Source organism: Notolepis coatsorum, assembly GCF_963971535.1.
Source record: "Notolepis coatsorum genome assembly, chromosome: 15".
In the NCBI taxonomy this organism is placed as follows: domain Eukaryota; kingdom Metazoa; phylum Chordata; class Actinopteri; order Aulopiformes; family Paralepididae; genus Notolepis; species Notolepis coatsorum.
In genome coordinates, this window is record NC_140179.1 from 85839792 (window position 1) to 85855570 (window position 15779).

The following is a 15779-nucleotide window of genomic DNA, read 5'->3' on the forward strand; positions in this document are numbered from 1 at the left end:
GCAGAGACGTGATTCAATCGTTGTGTACCTCACATTTATTAAACAAAACATTTGTTCAATGAAACATACCACCGTTTACAAGGTTTGGCAATTGATCATTGAGGAAAACCTCGTGCCAACAGTATCCTACTCCCGTGTCAGAACATCAGTATCGGTTTCCTGGTCTTACCCTTTAAAAACAGAACTTCACAAGAACACTAGAGTAAAATATATGACAAGAACAACATATAACAGTCCAACTCAATCGTTTTTAATATTGAATCATTTTTGTTTTCCTTTATTTTTTTTCTTCTTTTTCTTTTTCCCTTCGCTCCTGTTTAATTGCTCGAGCCAGTCTCGAAGCTCGGAGATTCGGTAGAACTCTGGACCCCTGCCCCCTTGATACACCACCCTCTTGTCCCTCAAAATGTAAAGCCTCTCTGAATAGGCTCCATACGCCTCCAACGCGTCGTTGTCCATATTATCCACCACAACGTTGCTCCCAGGCACTACTGAGAGCCACAGCTGAGCGGCTTTCAGTCTGTCCTCCAAACAGAGGTGTTTGCGGATCTGATGAGGAGCGTCCGAGGTCACCCACCCGTCCGTCGGATGCGCCTCTTCAATATATACAAGTAAAGAGTCTGCGATGTCTGCGTACTGGCTGGCGACGCCGTGAAATGCAGCTAAGCGCTCCATGAACGGTGGTCAGGAGCAACTACCAAAGTTCAGGATGAGTGGTCTTCTCCCTTTCATATAGTCTAGAATCCGAACCCTCCTCTGCGCCTGGAGGAGGATCACCTCGGTGTTGGGTGCCGTGTACCCGAGGTGCGCGGATTTGAAAAAGTCTATTGTTTGACCGTACCACACGGACCGGAGAGACTCCAGGGTAAACATTTTGTTGGCGTCGGACACGCACAGCGGCGGATCGTCGGGACCGTCCTCCTTGCCCATTTTTAGCAGCACTTTTTTCCTAATCCACAGGAAATCCATGAGCCACAGCATGAGTGCCGTCCAGAAGAAGCGCGGCAGCAGCAGCAGAGCCCGCACCATTTGGACACCGCGCATCTCGCTCCCAGCCTGGTGAGGGATGAGACAATTGTAGTTTATCAGTCACCTCAGTTGGGTCATTCTCATGAAATCAATGATTTACCATGGCCGTGATCTTTTCTAAATAAAGGTTAGCATTTATTCAAGTAAACAAAACATAATATTACAGATAAAAATTTGCTCTTTCTTGTACAATGAGTTGTTTACTCATAACAATTAATTATTTTAATATTTTAGTACATTTTGTGATTAAATTCTCATTAGCGCAATGCGTCCACATTGATTTCTATGGACCATTGACTTAATTTTATATTTAATAAACTCAAAATGTTTCTCTAAAACTTTATTAATATTGTTTATTTATTTGTGTCATCAAGGAAATTCTGATGAATTATACAATTCATAAAAAAAATGATTTTTTTGTGGAAAACATAATGTCCATGGATGCAGTTCTCATTCTCCGCAACAGTTTTCACCTTCCTGTTAAGACTACAGTATTTTTTTAAATAAAGTTTTATTGTCCCATGATGCATCACAAAGAAGACAAGCTAGAAGATGGCTACAAGGTAAGTGAAGTCACCTCAATGGTTAACACTTAAAAGTTCTAACTTCCCGCTTCAGCCCTTGTACACGACAAAATTGATTCTCATTGCTGAAACATGAAGTATTACTTGTTTGAAAAAAGTTTTTATCATCAATATTTGATCAATACAAAGGTTAATACATTCCTAACATGTGCCATGACATTTTTTTGCCGATGTCATCATGGCTTCTCCATTGTTAGCTAAAAATGCTAACTCCTCTCATCCTTCTCATATACCGCAACATTTTAATTAATGGGTGTTTCGGTAATGAGAACTTCTCTTTCGGCAATGAGAATTTGGTAACACATCACATAACTTTGTCATTAAAATTCGAACAGGCATTATGCTAAATAGAAAACACTGAATGCCATCTTGGATTTGACCCCTCCCTCCATCAATGAGCCAGATGCTGCACAGGTACCGGAGCAAGAGGGAGGCCTACCGGTACCACCAAGCCCTCCAGAACTGCCATCACACTGCCCAACACCAGAGCAGACGTCCACCCCCCAAGCAAGAAGAAAAAGGAGGATGCAGGATGTCCAGGTAGTACCAAGCCCTCCCGAGCCACCTTTGAACTGCCCAACACTAGAGCAGACCTCCACCCCCAAAGCAGGAAGAAAAAGGAAGGCAACTATAACCTCACTGATGTCAAAACTGAGGGCGACAAAAGATCAACTGGAAATCCAGTCCCGAAAATACTCTAACCTAACGAAGCAGCTTAGAAGGCTACAAGAAAAAACAAAAAAGGACCAGCACCTTTGATAGGCACCATTGAGAAGAGAGCCACCCACCGGAGAGAGCCCAAGACCCTGCCCAAGAAAAAGTGGAGTAAAAAGAAAAAAAACGCCCGGCTTGGTCCAACTCGAGTTGCTATAACTTTTTGGAAAGTTCGACTTTAAACAAGAAATGTTGGTCATAAGGAATGCATGGCAGAACATTCTAGAACATTTGTGATGTCACAGTATGATGTCACAATAGCACATTCTAAAACATTTGTGATGTCACAGTATGATGTCATAATAGAACATTCTAGACCATTTGTGATGTCACAGTATGATGTCATAATAGACATTCTAGAACATTTGTGTATCTATTCAATAATTCATAGATCCTCTCCCGTTGGCGTGTAGCTTATTGCCAGCGGAAGAGTGCGTCGCGTGCTTCCGCGTTTTCCCTGATTGGCTGCGACGCCCATGTGACCGCGGCAGCGCGAGAGAGCGGCAGTGCGGAAATAGGCTGTCTATTGACATTCTCTAAGACAAACTCTAACCTTAACCAGCTCCTTAACAGCACCTAAACTTAACCCTTCTAACCTTAAGCAACTCCGAAACAATGCCTAACCTTAACCTTAACCTTAACCATAACCAACTCCAAAAGAATATTGCCATTCTCTAAGACAAACTCTAACCTTAACCAGCTCCTTAACAGCGCCTAAACTTAACCCTTCTAACCAACCAACTCCGAAACAATGCCTAACCTTAACCATAACCAACTCCTAAACAATGCTTAAAGTTAACATGCCTAAACTTAACCGGCGAAAGAATGCATGTTAAAAAAAATAATAATTGAAGGGAATCGAACTTGGACCGCAGGATCCACAGCACGGCGGCATAGCAAGTGAGCTAAGCGTCGAATGAAAATCATCAGGGATTACGGCTACATAATGCCGCAAGCTCTGCCGCTCCGCTCCGCTCTGCGGCTGCCGCGCTGGCGCGGGGCGTGTCGCAGCCAATCAGGGAAAACGCGGAAGCACTCGGGAGCACTCTTCCGCTGGCAATAAGCTATAGGCCTCCCGTTGGCCGGCGGTGCACAGGCATCACCCACACCTTCACAATTTCCCCGCGCGGACAGCTAGCTAGCCGTTGTGGACACTCACCTTGGGCATCTTGTTTGAGAAATGCAGGCTTCAGTCTATGTGTTGTTTAGTCCATCTGTCTGAACAGGACTGATTAGTCCTGTTTCAAGATGCACAATGAGATCTTCTTCTTCTTCTTCTTCTTCTTTAGAATTTCCGGCAGTGTAGACGCATCGTGGCGTATTACTGCCCTCCGCAATTCTTTTGATGGTCTCTTCTTCTTCTTCTTCTTTCTTGGCGTATTTCTTCCCTCCTCAGTTCTTATACTACACTAGTGGTGTGCCATATTTAGGCCTCTTCAACACACACTTTCTCCTTCTTCTCTGCTCCTCTTGCCTGTCCAATACTAATAAATACACTAACGCTATATCCTCTGGTACAACTCTGAAGCATGCAGAAATGTCAGCACTGCCTACACTACAGGCTACAGGGACTTCTGCATAATTTCATCAAATTCAGACAAAATAAGTTGTTTACACGGATTATATAAATTAAGCACCGTTATGGGACTATGGCTCTGATTACTCCAAACTTCCACTGCCACACACTCAAGGTTAGATGTTATGTCCAATGCCCTATACTGGATCCCTTCTCTAACGAAAGTTGCACACCCTCCGCCTTTTCTATCAACTCTGTCTTTTCTTAAACACTCATATCCTGGAATAACAAACTCAAGGCAAGGTTTCAGCCACGTCTCCTGAATGCAAATTAACTCAGGTTTCACTATGACTTCCTCCACAAATCTTTTTAACTCCTGTCCATTAGCGATCAGGCTCCGGGCATTCCACTGAAGAATAAAGAACATCAGTGATCTAATCCACTTTCTTCTTCCTCCATGCTGCTGGCCCCCTCACTCTCCCTGTCTGTTGTCCGCCCCCTCCTGCCTCCTGGCCGCTCCTTCCGCTGCCCACTCTTGCCTATCTGCCCACTTTTCTTCTCATTCTCCTTTGCCCCTAGTGCACACCACTGTTCACCCCCACTTTTCTTCTCATTCTCCTTCTTCTCCTTCTCCTTTGCCCCTAGTGCACCACTCCTGCATATCTGCTGTTCACCCCCACATTTCTTCTCATTCTCCTTTGCCCCTAGTGCACCACTCTTGCCTGGCTGCTGTTCACCCCCACTTTGCACCTCACTCTCCTTTAGTACAGTATGGATTTCTTCTCCACTTATCCCTACCCCCAAAAACCTCCCAGCTGCATCAGCCACCGCTCGGCAGGCGTCAGACTTTGTGTCACTGTCCTTCACTCTCACCAGCACCTCTACCATGAAAGCCAGAAACGCTGACTTGGTCATTATCACCACATCAGCCTGAGACGCGGCTGGCAGACCAGGTCCAGACCGAGGAGCGGCGGGTATAATAGGAGGCGCGGCTGGCAGAGTTGGAACAGATTGCTGACTCCCCTGCTGCACCCTGTTCACCCCCTGTCTCCTTTCCTTCTCTCTCGCAGTCGCAACTGACTTAACTGCCTCGGCATATGACACCTTGTTCTGATCCCTCACAGTTTGCACTTCCTTGGCCTGAGCAACATGTGCACACCCACGAAACGCTACATGGTGTTCCCCTCCACAGTTACAGCATTTGGGAACCTCTGCCTTGCACGCCTGGATCTCATGATCATCGCCACACTTCGCACACCTCTGTTTCGCCCTGCAAGCCCCTGCAATATGCCCGAACCTCTGGCACTTATAGCAGCGCAGGCTGCGCAGCGGTGGTCTTACATACTCTCTCACGCCGTACGACATGCTCCCTATATACACCCTGACTGGTAACACAGCGTCTGCAAATGTTACCACTACTGGCGCTCCTGAGCTCCCCTCCCTTGCCTTGAATCTATAGACACCAATGACCTTTCCTCCCTTGATATGACCCTTAATGTCCTCCTCGGACAACTCACCGCAAACCCCATAAATGACTCCTTTTAGCCCCTGCTGTCTCTCTCTAGGGATAATTGTCTCCACCCCCACCTTCATCACCGTTGTCAACTTCCCAGCTGCTTTGAACTGTTCTGAATCCTTGCAACATACTCTCAGTACGCCGTTTGACAATATTTTTGTCTCATATCCTTGTCCTATCTGTACATCCAAACTTTCTGCTAGCTTTATTGGATTCAGTGCGCTAAATCCAGCTGTGTCCGCCCCTGCCTGACTTTTTAATCTCAACAAGACCACAAACTCTTCACTGCTACCCATTTTCACAAATGTTCTAGAATGTTTGATTATGACATCATACTGTGACATCACAACGGAACATGTTTGCGTTCCATTTGAATAATATAAATAATACTGTTTGGTAAGGCTGTCCCCGAAGCCTGTTTTTGGGATTCAAAGTTCGTCAGGGTTTTTCGAACGGACGTTCAAACCTTCGTTTTTAATAAAAAAAAAATATATATATATATAATTTTCTTTTATATCCTCAAATAAAGTGATTCATCTGATTAAATGAGTCTTTTTTCATTCAGTATTCAATATTGTCTGATTCAATATTAACATTCAGTATTCAATAGTGTCTGATTCAATATTAACATTCAGTATTCAAGTAGAACAGCTAGCTAGCCGTTGTGGACACACCTTAGGCATCTTGTTTGAGCAATGCAGGCTTCAGTCTGTCAGTCGTGAATCTTCTGAGATTTTTTTTTAATTGTTCTATATATATAGAACACAAATGTTCTAGAATGTTCTATTATGACATCATAATCAGTAGGGATATCATCTTTTATTGGTCTATGTTGACCACGCCCCCATGGTTCGGCTCCTCCCCTTCAGAATGTGATCCTTAGGCCGCGCCCCCTCTTTGTATCTTTTGAACCGCTTGTCGTAGAGTTGACTGAACCACACTTGTAATTGGTGTGGGTGACACTAATGTTCTAGAATGTTCTATTATGACATCATACTGCGATATTAACAAATGTTCTAGAATGTTCAAATATGACATCATACTATGACATCACAAATGTTCTAGAATGTTCTATTATGACATCATACTGTGACATCACAAATGTTCTAGAATGGTCTGCCATTCATTCTTTATGGACCAAAAGTTCCCGTTTAAAGTCGATTTGTAGCCAAACGGTGCGGTGAAACTTTCCAAAAAGTAATAGCAACTCGAGTTGGACCGAAAAAAGCTCTGGCAGGAGTTACTGGACAAAAATCGGGGGAATAAATAAATAAATAAATAAATAATATAGATTACAATAGTGTGGGTCACCCACACTAACTATAGCCAGGGGCGTAGCTGGGGGGGGGGGGTAGGTTAGGATGATTCCAAGGGCCCAGCACTGAGGGGGGCCTCAAAAAAAAAAAAAAAAAAAAAATTTACAAGACATCACTCAGGTGTATTATTGATGCTCTCATTGATACTATGTTTGTTTCTGAAGTGTGTGTGTGTGTGTGTGTGTGTGTGTGTGTGTGTGTGTGTATGTGTGTGTGTGTGTGTGTGTGTGTGTGTGTGAGATATATATAGAGAGAGGGGGGGCTTTGGTAGACTATTGCATTGGTCCATTCATTGAAGATGAACGCAATGCGACATCCTTTACTAGGCTCACCCACCAACAGTGCAGGTGCTGAACTGCTGATCCGAATGTATAGGTAAAAACCATATTATGCGTTTTCATCAATAAAAAAATTGCCAAAAAAAATTCCGCTTGCGCGCTTACGCGCGCTCGCATTCACCGGGGGCCTACTAATACATTCTTTCATGGGGCCCAGAATCTGGAGCTACACCCCTGACTATAGCTGTAAGTACACCAGGGAAGTGAAAGACACCCACTTTGGTGGCGGGAACCAGCAAGTGACGCTTCATACTGGGGTCAAATACCTGAGTGGGGGACGTGTGGAGTCTTTTGCCTCTCTGTCAGCGTCCCTAAAGCATGATGCTGTTGCAACGTGGGCTCATCTTAATCCAGTGCTCAAGTCCATCCGGGAGGAACATCCAGAAGTGAAGCACATCCATTTTATTTCGGATGGACCCACCTCCCAGTACCGCAACAAGACAGTGTTCTATCCGGCCTTGACAGTGCCTTTCATGAGAGGGTTTGAATATGTCACCTGGAACTTCTCAGAGGCATCTCATGGCAAGGGTGCCCCTGATGGGGTAGGGGGTGCACTCAAGAACCTAGCAGACCGGCTTGTTGCTTATGGAACTAGCATCCCAGACACCAACACACTGCATGAGCAACTGGCAACACACTCATCTGTAAGGCTATACATGGTAACAGAGGATGAGATCATTTCGGCCCAGGATTTGATTCCTCCATCCCTGAATACAGTGCCCGGGACTATGAAGATTCACCAGGTAAGTCAATGTGACATGAGGTTGAACAAGTTTGATTGATTGATTGAACACAATAGATTGTAGAATGGGTACAATACAGTACAGCTCAATACACACAATTGTTAAGGGGATAAGGGGATGCAGACCAGAGAAAGACTTTCGTCTTGTTTACATCAGGGTCCCCCATTTTCAATTAATAATGACATTTATGACATACACAACATACAGATAGATATATCATGGCATTTATGACATACATGACATACAGATATACTGTTACAATTGTGACATACACAATATGCAAATATACAGTACTGTTAAACAAAAATATATACATACGAGGGGAAGGAGACTGTACATTGGGAGGTGGTGGGTGGGGGGGACGGGGTGGGATGGGATGGGAGGGTTTGGACATTTAAGGGAGCCAGTTTCAAATTGCAGCCTCCTGTAAGTGCTTTTGAGAACGGTTTTGAAGGTGGGTAGGGATTCAAATTGTTTTACGGCTGTGGGTAGGGCATTCCACATTGATGTGGCATAATTGCGAAACGTGTTTAAACCCTTGTTTGTGCCGAATCTGGGTTTGTTACATTCAAGCCTACAATATGGCTTGTCAAGGCCTTGAATGCGACGTGGTGGACACAGGACACTGGACAAAAGTGTATCAAAAATAACTATTTATTTACACAGCAATTTACTAATAGAACAAAATAATAGGGGAGCTGGGTGCTCCAGACTCCATAGTTCAGGATATAAATGAAGCAAAGCACATGGTCAAAAATAGCACAGCAAAAATTGCCAAAAGGGTGGAAAGGTCTCAGAGCACAGATGAAGGAGCACTTCTGGTGAGGTTCTGGAGACCAAGTGATGAGCGACACCTGCAGACTGCACTCTGGCCTGCTTACATAGGGCGTGGTGCCTCAATCACCACACCTGTGACAAATACAAGAAGCGGCCATTTTAAACACATGGAAATGACAACAGAAGTGTGTATCAATTAAACCACCAATTAGTGACAGCACACTTAACCACAATGTGAATATGCACCACAGACAGTAAGTATCCCTCCACCATGTGAAAGTAATACGTAACAGGGTTGAACATGATTTGTGGAACTCCCTCTGGTGTTGTGGTCGTGGTATTCACTGACCTTTGGGAAGTATTTTGACATGTACATGGGTACCTTAGTGGTGTAGTCAGTGTATCTTGTAGACCAGGCCCATTGCAAGTTGCTGTACTCTGTCGTCTACTCTAAGCCATCCTAGGTTGTCAAAGTGGGCAGGGGTGAGGTCAAGTAGTAGTCTGACCAGTTTGTTTTGTAATGTTTGTAATTTGGTTTTTAGTGCCTTTGAGGTGCTTTGGTACCATGAGGTGCAAGCATAGTCGTAGTACCCTTGAATGAGTGCTCCTGTTAAGAGTGTTTTAATTAATTAATTAATTGTCATAAGTTGGCTTAACTTGATTGATTCATATGCTTTTTTAATAAATTTATTATTTAATTTCTGCTTATAGCTGACATCTACAAAACCAGGGGTAATCCAGACCCGCAGCGTATCCTGCTTTTGCGGCAGTGCATGCGGATGCTTTCTCCCAAAAGAGTGCTCCTTCATAGGAGCGAATGTCGAGTCAGATACGGAGAATGCAGAGCCAGGACCAGTTTTGGAAGTGGGAAAGTGGGTCCTTGTGGAGTATGATGCAGAGTTGTTCCCTGGCACCATCACACCGGTATATGTAGAACTAGTTTTAGATATGGACACTAGGTTACTTGTTAATGGTAAATCCTGAGTCCTGTTTTGTACTTTTTCTTTTACCTATGTCCTTTACAGATTGTGGATGATCAATATGAGGTTGACACGATGAATTGTGCTGGAGAGAACAAATTCTACATTCCATCTCGGAGGTTCGATGGAGAGAAAGTGTGGTATTACTTGGACGACATCAAATGTGTCATCCCGGAGCCACTACCTGTCACATCCTCTGCACGTTATTTTAGTGTTTCAGCTGAGATCTGGGCTAAATACACAAAGAAGTGTGTCTAAAACACTGGTGTGTGTAAATGCGTGTTGTGGGGTGGGGGGTTCTACAGGTCTAAGCATGTTTTATACATGAATGAATGAATGAATGAATGAATGAATGAATGAATGAATGAATGAATGAATGAATGAATGAATGAAAACTTTATTTAACAGATTGCAGAATGGGTACAATACAGTACGGCTCAATACACACAATTGTTAAGGGGATGCAGACCTGATTGTTTGAGTTATTTTTTGGTATTTAAAGCATTTTTTGAAGTATATGACCTGAACCAATGATTGTTCTATGGAAAAGGTTTTATTTGTTTTTGTTATTATTCTCTGTATATTGATTGCATTTTATTGTATTTTTAAACAGAATGTTGTTAAACAGAATAAAGTTGTGAGTTGAACAAATGCATTTTTTCTTAATTTGATTGAGAGGATATGCAAATGCCTTAGTTGCAATTTTATGAAAGCATCCAGTCACTGTAGTCAGTGAGCGTTGGCAAGCCCTGAAATAATCTCTCGTTAAAAAGGTTAACTTGACAAATAAGATAAGATAAGATAAGATATTCCTTTATTGATCCCCTTGGGGAAATGCAGGCATCATAGCAGCATGGGGGAAGGGGGGGGGGGGGGATGGTACAGGTAGTAAAAACAACACAGGCAGTTTAAACATTGTGATGTTAACTAGTACTGAACCCAGGCTCTATTTAAACATTGTGATGTTAACTAGTACTGAACCCAGGCTCCATTTAAACATTGTGATGTTAACTAGTACTGAACCCAGGCTCCATTTAAACATTGTGATGTTAACTAGTACTGAACCCAGGCTCTATTTAAACATTGTGATGTTAACTAGTACTGAACCCAGGCTCTATTTAAACATTATCTAGCATGATGTTAACTAGTACTGAACCCAGGCTCTATTTAAACATTGTGATGTTAACTAGTACTGAACCCAGGCTCTATTTAAACATTGTGATGTTAACTAGTACTGAACCCAGGCTCTATTTAAACATTATCTAGCATGATGTTAACTAGTACTGAACCCAGGCTCTATTTAAACATTGTGATGTTAACTAGTACTGAACCCAGGCTCTATTTAAACATTGTGATGTTAACTAGTACTGAACCCAGGCTCTATTTAAACATTGTGATGTTAACTAGTACTGAACCCAGGCTCTATTTAAACATTATCTAGCATGATGTTAACTAGTACTGAACCCAGGCTCTATCAGGCAGTCACTGCAGTCAGTGAGCGTTGGCAAGCCCTGAAATAATCTCTCGTTAAAAAGGTTAACTTGACAAATAAGATAAGATAAGATAAGATATTCCTTTATTGATCCCCTTGGGGAAATGCAGGCATCATAGCAGCATGGGGGAAGGGGGGGGGGGGGTGGTACAGGTAGTAAAAACAACACAGGCAGTTTAAACATTGTGATGTTAACTAGTACTGAACCCAGGCTCTATTTAAACATTGTGATGTTAACTAGTACTGAACCCAGGCTCCATTTAAACATTGTGATGTTAACTAGTACTGAACCCAGGCTCCATTTAAACATTGTGATGTTAACTAGTACTGAACCCAGGCTCTATTTAAACATTGTGATGTTAACTAGTACTGAACCCAGGCTCTATTTAAACATTGTGATGTTAACTAGTACTGAACCCAGGCTCTATTTAAACATTGTGATGTTAACTAGTACTGAACCCAGGCTCTATTTAAACATTATCTAGCATAATGTTAACTAGTACTGAACCCAGGCTCTATTTAAACATTGTGATGTTAACTAGTACTGAACCCAGGCTCTATTTAAACATTGTGATGTTAACTAGTACTGAACCCAGGCTCTATTTAAACATTGTGATGTTAACTAGTACTGAACCCAGGCTCGATTTAAACATTGTCTGGCATTAGAGTTGGGTACCGTTCACATTTGAACCAATACCGGTACCTGTACCAGTTCCTGGAATTTGGTATCGGTACCCAACAGTACCTTTCTTCGGTATTTAACTCTGAAAAATATATATTTCTCAATTTCAACATTTTGTTATTTATTGTTGTAATACACACAAAATAATTGCATGACCATGTATTATGTTTTTAAATGTTTAAATATCAACATTATCTGGCCATTCTCAGTAAATATGATCAAACTTCTCTGACCTTGTCTGGTCTTCCCAAAGATCCAAGAGATGGGACAGTAATATATATATTTGTGGGAAAAGGCTCCCTCTCGTCTATATTACACTATTATACTAAACATGTAAATGTACCGAAATTTGGTACCGATTGATCTAGCATGAATCGGTACTCTGTAGTACCGATGTGATTTTGTCAGTACCCTTAAAGTTCGGTACCCAACCCATGATGTTGACTATAGTACAGGCCATCATTGCACTGATCTCTTTAGTATTGAGGAACTTAGCACTGTGCTGCATCCTCTCACCAGGCTCCAGTACAATCCAATGCGTCAAGTGTTTTAGCTTCAAACGACCATGATGTAATTTTCTAAAACAGGAAGCTCACAGTATAATCAGATGTGTCCTGTTATGTTCTACTGAGGATTCTCTATGGTTGTCAATCATATTATCGTATCAAACATGAGTTTCATAGATCAGTACCTGGTAACTACCGTAACACAAGACCTCCTAAGACCCACCCCCTCTTAATGTACAGTCCCCTCCCCATCATATGTATACTCTGTCAGGATCTATGGGTAACAGTACTGTATATTTGAATACTGTATATGTCACAAATGTATCAGTACTATACCTGTATGTCCCTATGCCATAAATGTCATGTATGTTGTGTATGTCATAAATGTCGATATGAATTGAAAATGGGGGACCCTGATGTAAACAAGACGAAAGTCTTTCTCTGGTCTGCATCCCCTTAACAATTGTGTGTATTGAGCCGTACTGTATTGTACCCATTCTGCAATCTGTTAAATAAAGTTTTTCATTCATTCACCTATGGAACTCATTATGTTTGATACAATGTCAACAGTAGTTACTGTGGGTGAGGGGAGATTAACAGGCAACCTCCTCATCACAAGCCTGAAACCTCAGGTCTCCATCACTCCCATGAAGATGTTATGTTATTAATAGACTGGAATCGCCGAGTTGCAAACACTCACACATACTTATAATAGTGTCTCTGTTAGTCACTGGTATAGCAGGCTTGTTGGGTGGGGAGAGATACTCAATGGCAGGTCTGTGTGTGTGTGTGTGTGTGTGTGTGTGTGTGTGTGTGTGTGTGTGTGTGTGTGTGTGTGTGTGTGTGTGTATGTGTGTGTGTGTGAGAGAGAGAGAGAGAGAGAGAGAGAGAGAGAGAGAGAGAGAGAGAGAGAGAGAGAGAGAGAGAGAGAGAGATGGAGCGACAGAGAGAGAGAGAGAGAGAGAGAGAGAGAGAGAGAGAGAGAGAGAGAGAGAGAGAGAGAGAGAGAGAATGTGTTTACAGTACAGACCAGTATGAGAACACTAGCTCCTCTCACCTGGGCTGAGGAGGATTATCTAAAAACACACTTCTGTTACACTTTAATTTACATTAAATTATTAGTTATCGGTTATCTCTGATAACAATCAAATGTAGAGGTAATTATGTAAGACTAGACCGTCAAACATGATACTTGGTTATATCTGTACTAAGGCTGTCAAAATGAATGCTTTAACTCTGGAGATTAATTTAAATTTATTAAAGCATTAAAATGAATTAATCTAGATTAATCTATGGAGTGAAAAATCTTCAATCTTAGCGCAGCGGAAAGAGGTTAGCTGAGTCAATGTTGATGGTTTTTGTAAAGGCCATATGAGTGTTTTGGTTATTATTATTATTTCAAATAGAAGGATATGATTTATGGGAATGTTATGATTTATCTGTGAGCCAAAGCTATATATATTTCGGTTATTGTATTACATGAATGTTTAATATTGATCGGATTTAGATAAAGTCATTGAACCGTCGTATTTGTCATAATAGGGCATTCTGGAACCTAGAACCTTCTAGAGCAGTGGTCACCAACCCGTCGATCTTGATCGACTGGTCGATCTCTGAGACCTTCCCTGTAGATCTTTCCCTGAAAAAAATAAATAAAATTTAGATCTTACCCTGAGAGTCCACATTACAGTTCTACGTTTGTTTTGATGTGAAAAGTGATGCTGCACTTAGCACTGACTGAGAAAGTACACATTACAGTTCTACTTTTGTTTTGATGTGAAAAGTGATGCTGCACTTAGCACTGACTGAGAAAGTACACATTACAGTTCTACTTTATAAAATGCTAATTGTAAATATGTTTGTCAATGTTAATAATATGAGAAAGTCCACATTACAGTTCTACTTTTGTTTTGATGTGAAAAGTGATGCTGCATAAGATGACTGCACTTCGCACTGACTGAGAAAGTACATAATAGTTCTACTTTGACGTTTTAATGTTGGACCAAAGCATTGCATGTAATTAGAATACAGGCAAATAAAAGTCATTTAGTTTTAAAGTACAATCTTGGCTGTCTTTTTCTCTCAACGCTTCAATAGGTAGATCTGGACTTTCTGAGTGAAAGACCCCAGGCGGTCAGGGTGGGGGGTCAGACCTCCAACACCATCACCCTGAGCATCGGGTCCCCCCAGGGCTGTGTTCTAAGCCCCCTGCTGTACTCACTCTACACACACGACTGTGCGGCCAAGTTCAGCTCCAACTCCATTGTGAAGTTCGCCGACGACACGGTGGTGGTGGGGCTGATCTCGGACAACGACGAGAAGGCCTACCGAGAGGAGGTTGAGGTACTGGAACGTTGGTGCCAGGACAACAGCCTGCTCCTGAACATTGGTAAAACCAAGGAGCTGATCGTGGATTATAGGAGAGGACAGCAGGAGACACACACACCACTGACGATTAACGGGGCTACCGTGGACAGGGTGAGCAGCTTCAAGTACCTGGGGGTCCACATCTCAGAGGACCTGACATGGTCAACACACATAGACACAGTAGTAAAGAAAGCGAAGCAGCGCCTCTACCACCTGAGACAGTTAAGGAAGTTCAGAGTATCGGGGAAGATACTCCAGTCCTTCTACTCAGGAGCTGTAGAGAGCATCTTGACCGGAAACATCACTGCCTGGTATGGGAACAGCACGGCACAGGACAAGAAGGCCCTACAGAGAGTGGTGCGCTCAGCCGAGCGTACCACGGGTATTGCGCTACCTCCCCTGCAGGCTCTATACAACAAGAGGTGCAAATCCAGAGCCTGCAGGATAATGAAAGACCCCCACCACCCCAATAACAGCCTGTTCCAGCTGCTGAGGTCAGGCAGACGCCTGCGAACTCCAGCTACTAGGACGGAGAGGCTTAGGCTAAGCTTCTTCCCCCAGGCCATCAGAGCCTTGAACAATGAACATTGAGAGACACAGAAACTGAACTATCCACACACAAGCACATACACGACACGCACGCTGAGCACGCTCACACACTAGCAGCCACTTTAACACTCATGCCGCACACACGCACACTTATGGCCAGAGGAAAGGCCACTTAAAGTAGTATAGCATCAGGAACAGTGTATTGCACTACTAAAGCTACCTAGCATGTCCTATATGCTCTGTAAATACTAATGTACAGATACAGAGATGGCACACCATGTACCTGTTTATTGCACTGTTTTATTGGATTCTATTAATATGTTGTACCACTGTATTTTATTGGATTCTATTATATGTTGTACCACTGTATTGCACATCGTCGCGGGCAAGACCAGCCGCATTTCATTGTATACCTGTATGCCGTGACAATTAAAACTCTTGACTTGACTTGACTACTCACGAGTAAGTAATTTGACCAGTGGAGTGGAGCCCCGGCCCGCAGTTTTGTTGAACATTTGTATTTCACAGGAGAGAAACTATTCAAAGAAAGCTATTAAAATAGTATTTGAATCTAAATATACTTTCTTTGTGTTGATTTTACATTAATTCCATGATTCTACTCAAGTAAATATCTGTTACAAGCTTCAGTTTTATGTAGAAACATGCTATT

General features: G+C 42.6%; 1 pseudogene across 1 annotated transcript; it reads right to left on the reverse strand.

The window, feature by feature from the left end:
• Window positions 1–261: 261 nt before the first annotated feature.
• On the reverse strand, window positions 262–3596 carry LOC311242126 (thyroxine 5-deiodinase-like; annotated as a pseudogene). Its single transcript has 2 exons — window positions 3487–3596; window positions 262–1056 (listed from the first exon to the last, which is right to left on the reverse strand). The product of its transcript is annotated as a thyroxine 5-deiodinase-like (transcript).
• Window positions 3597–15779: the final 12183 nt, after the last annotated feature.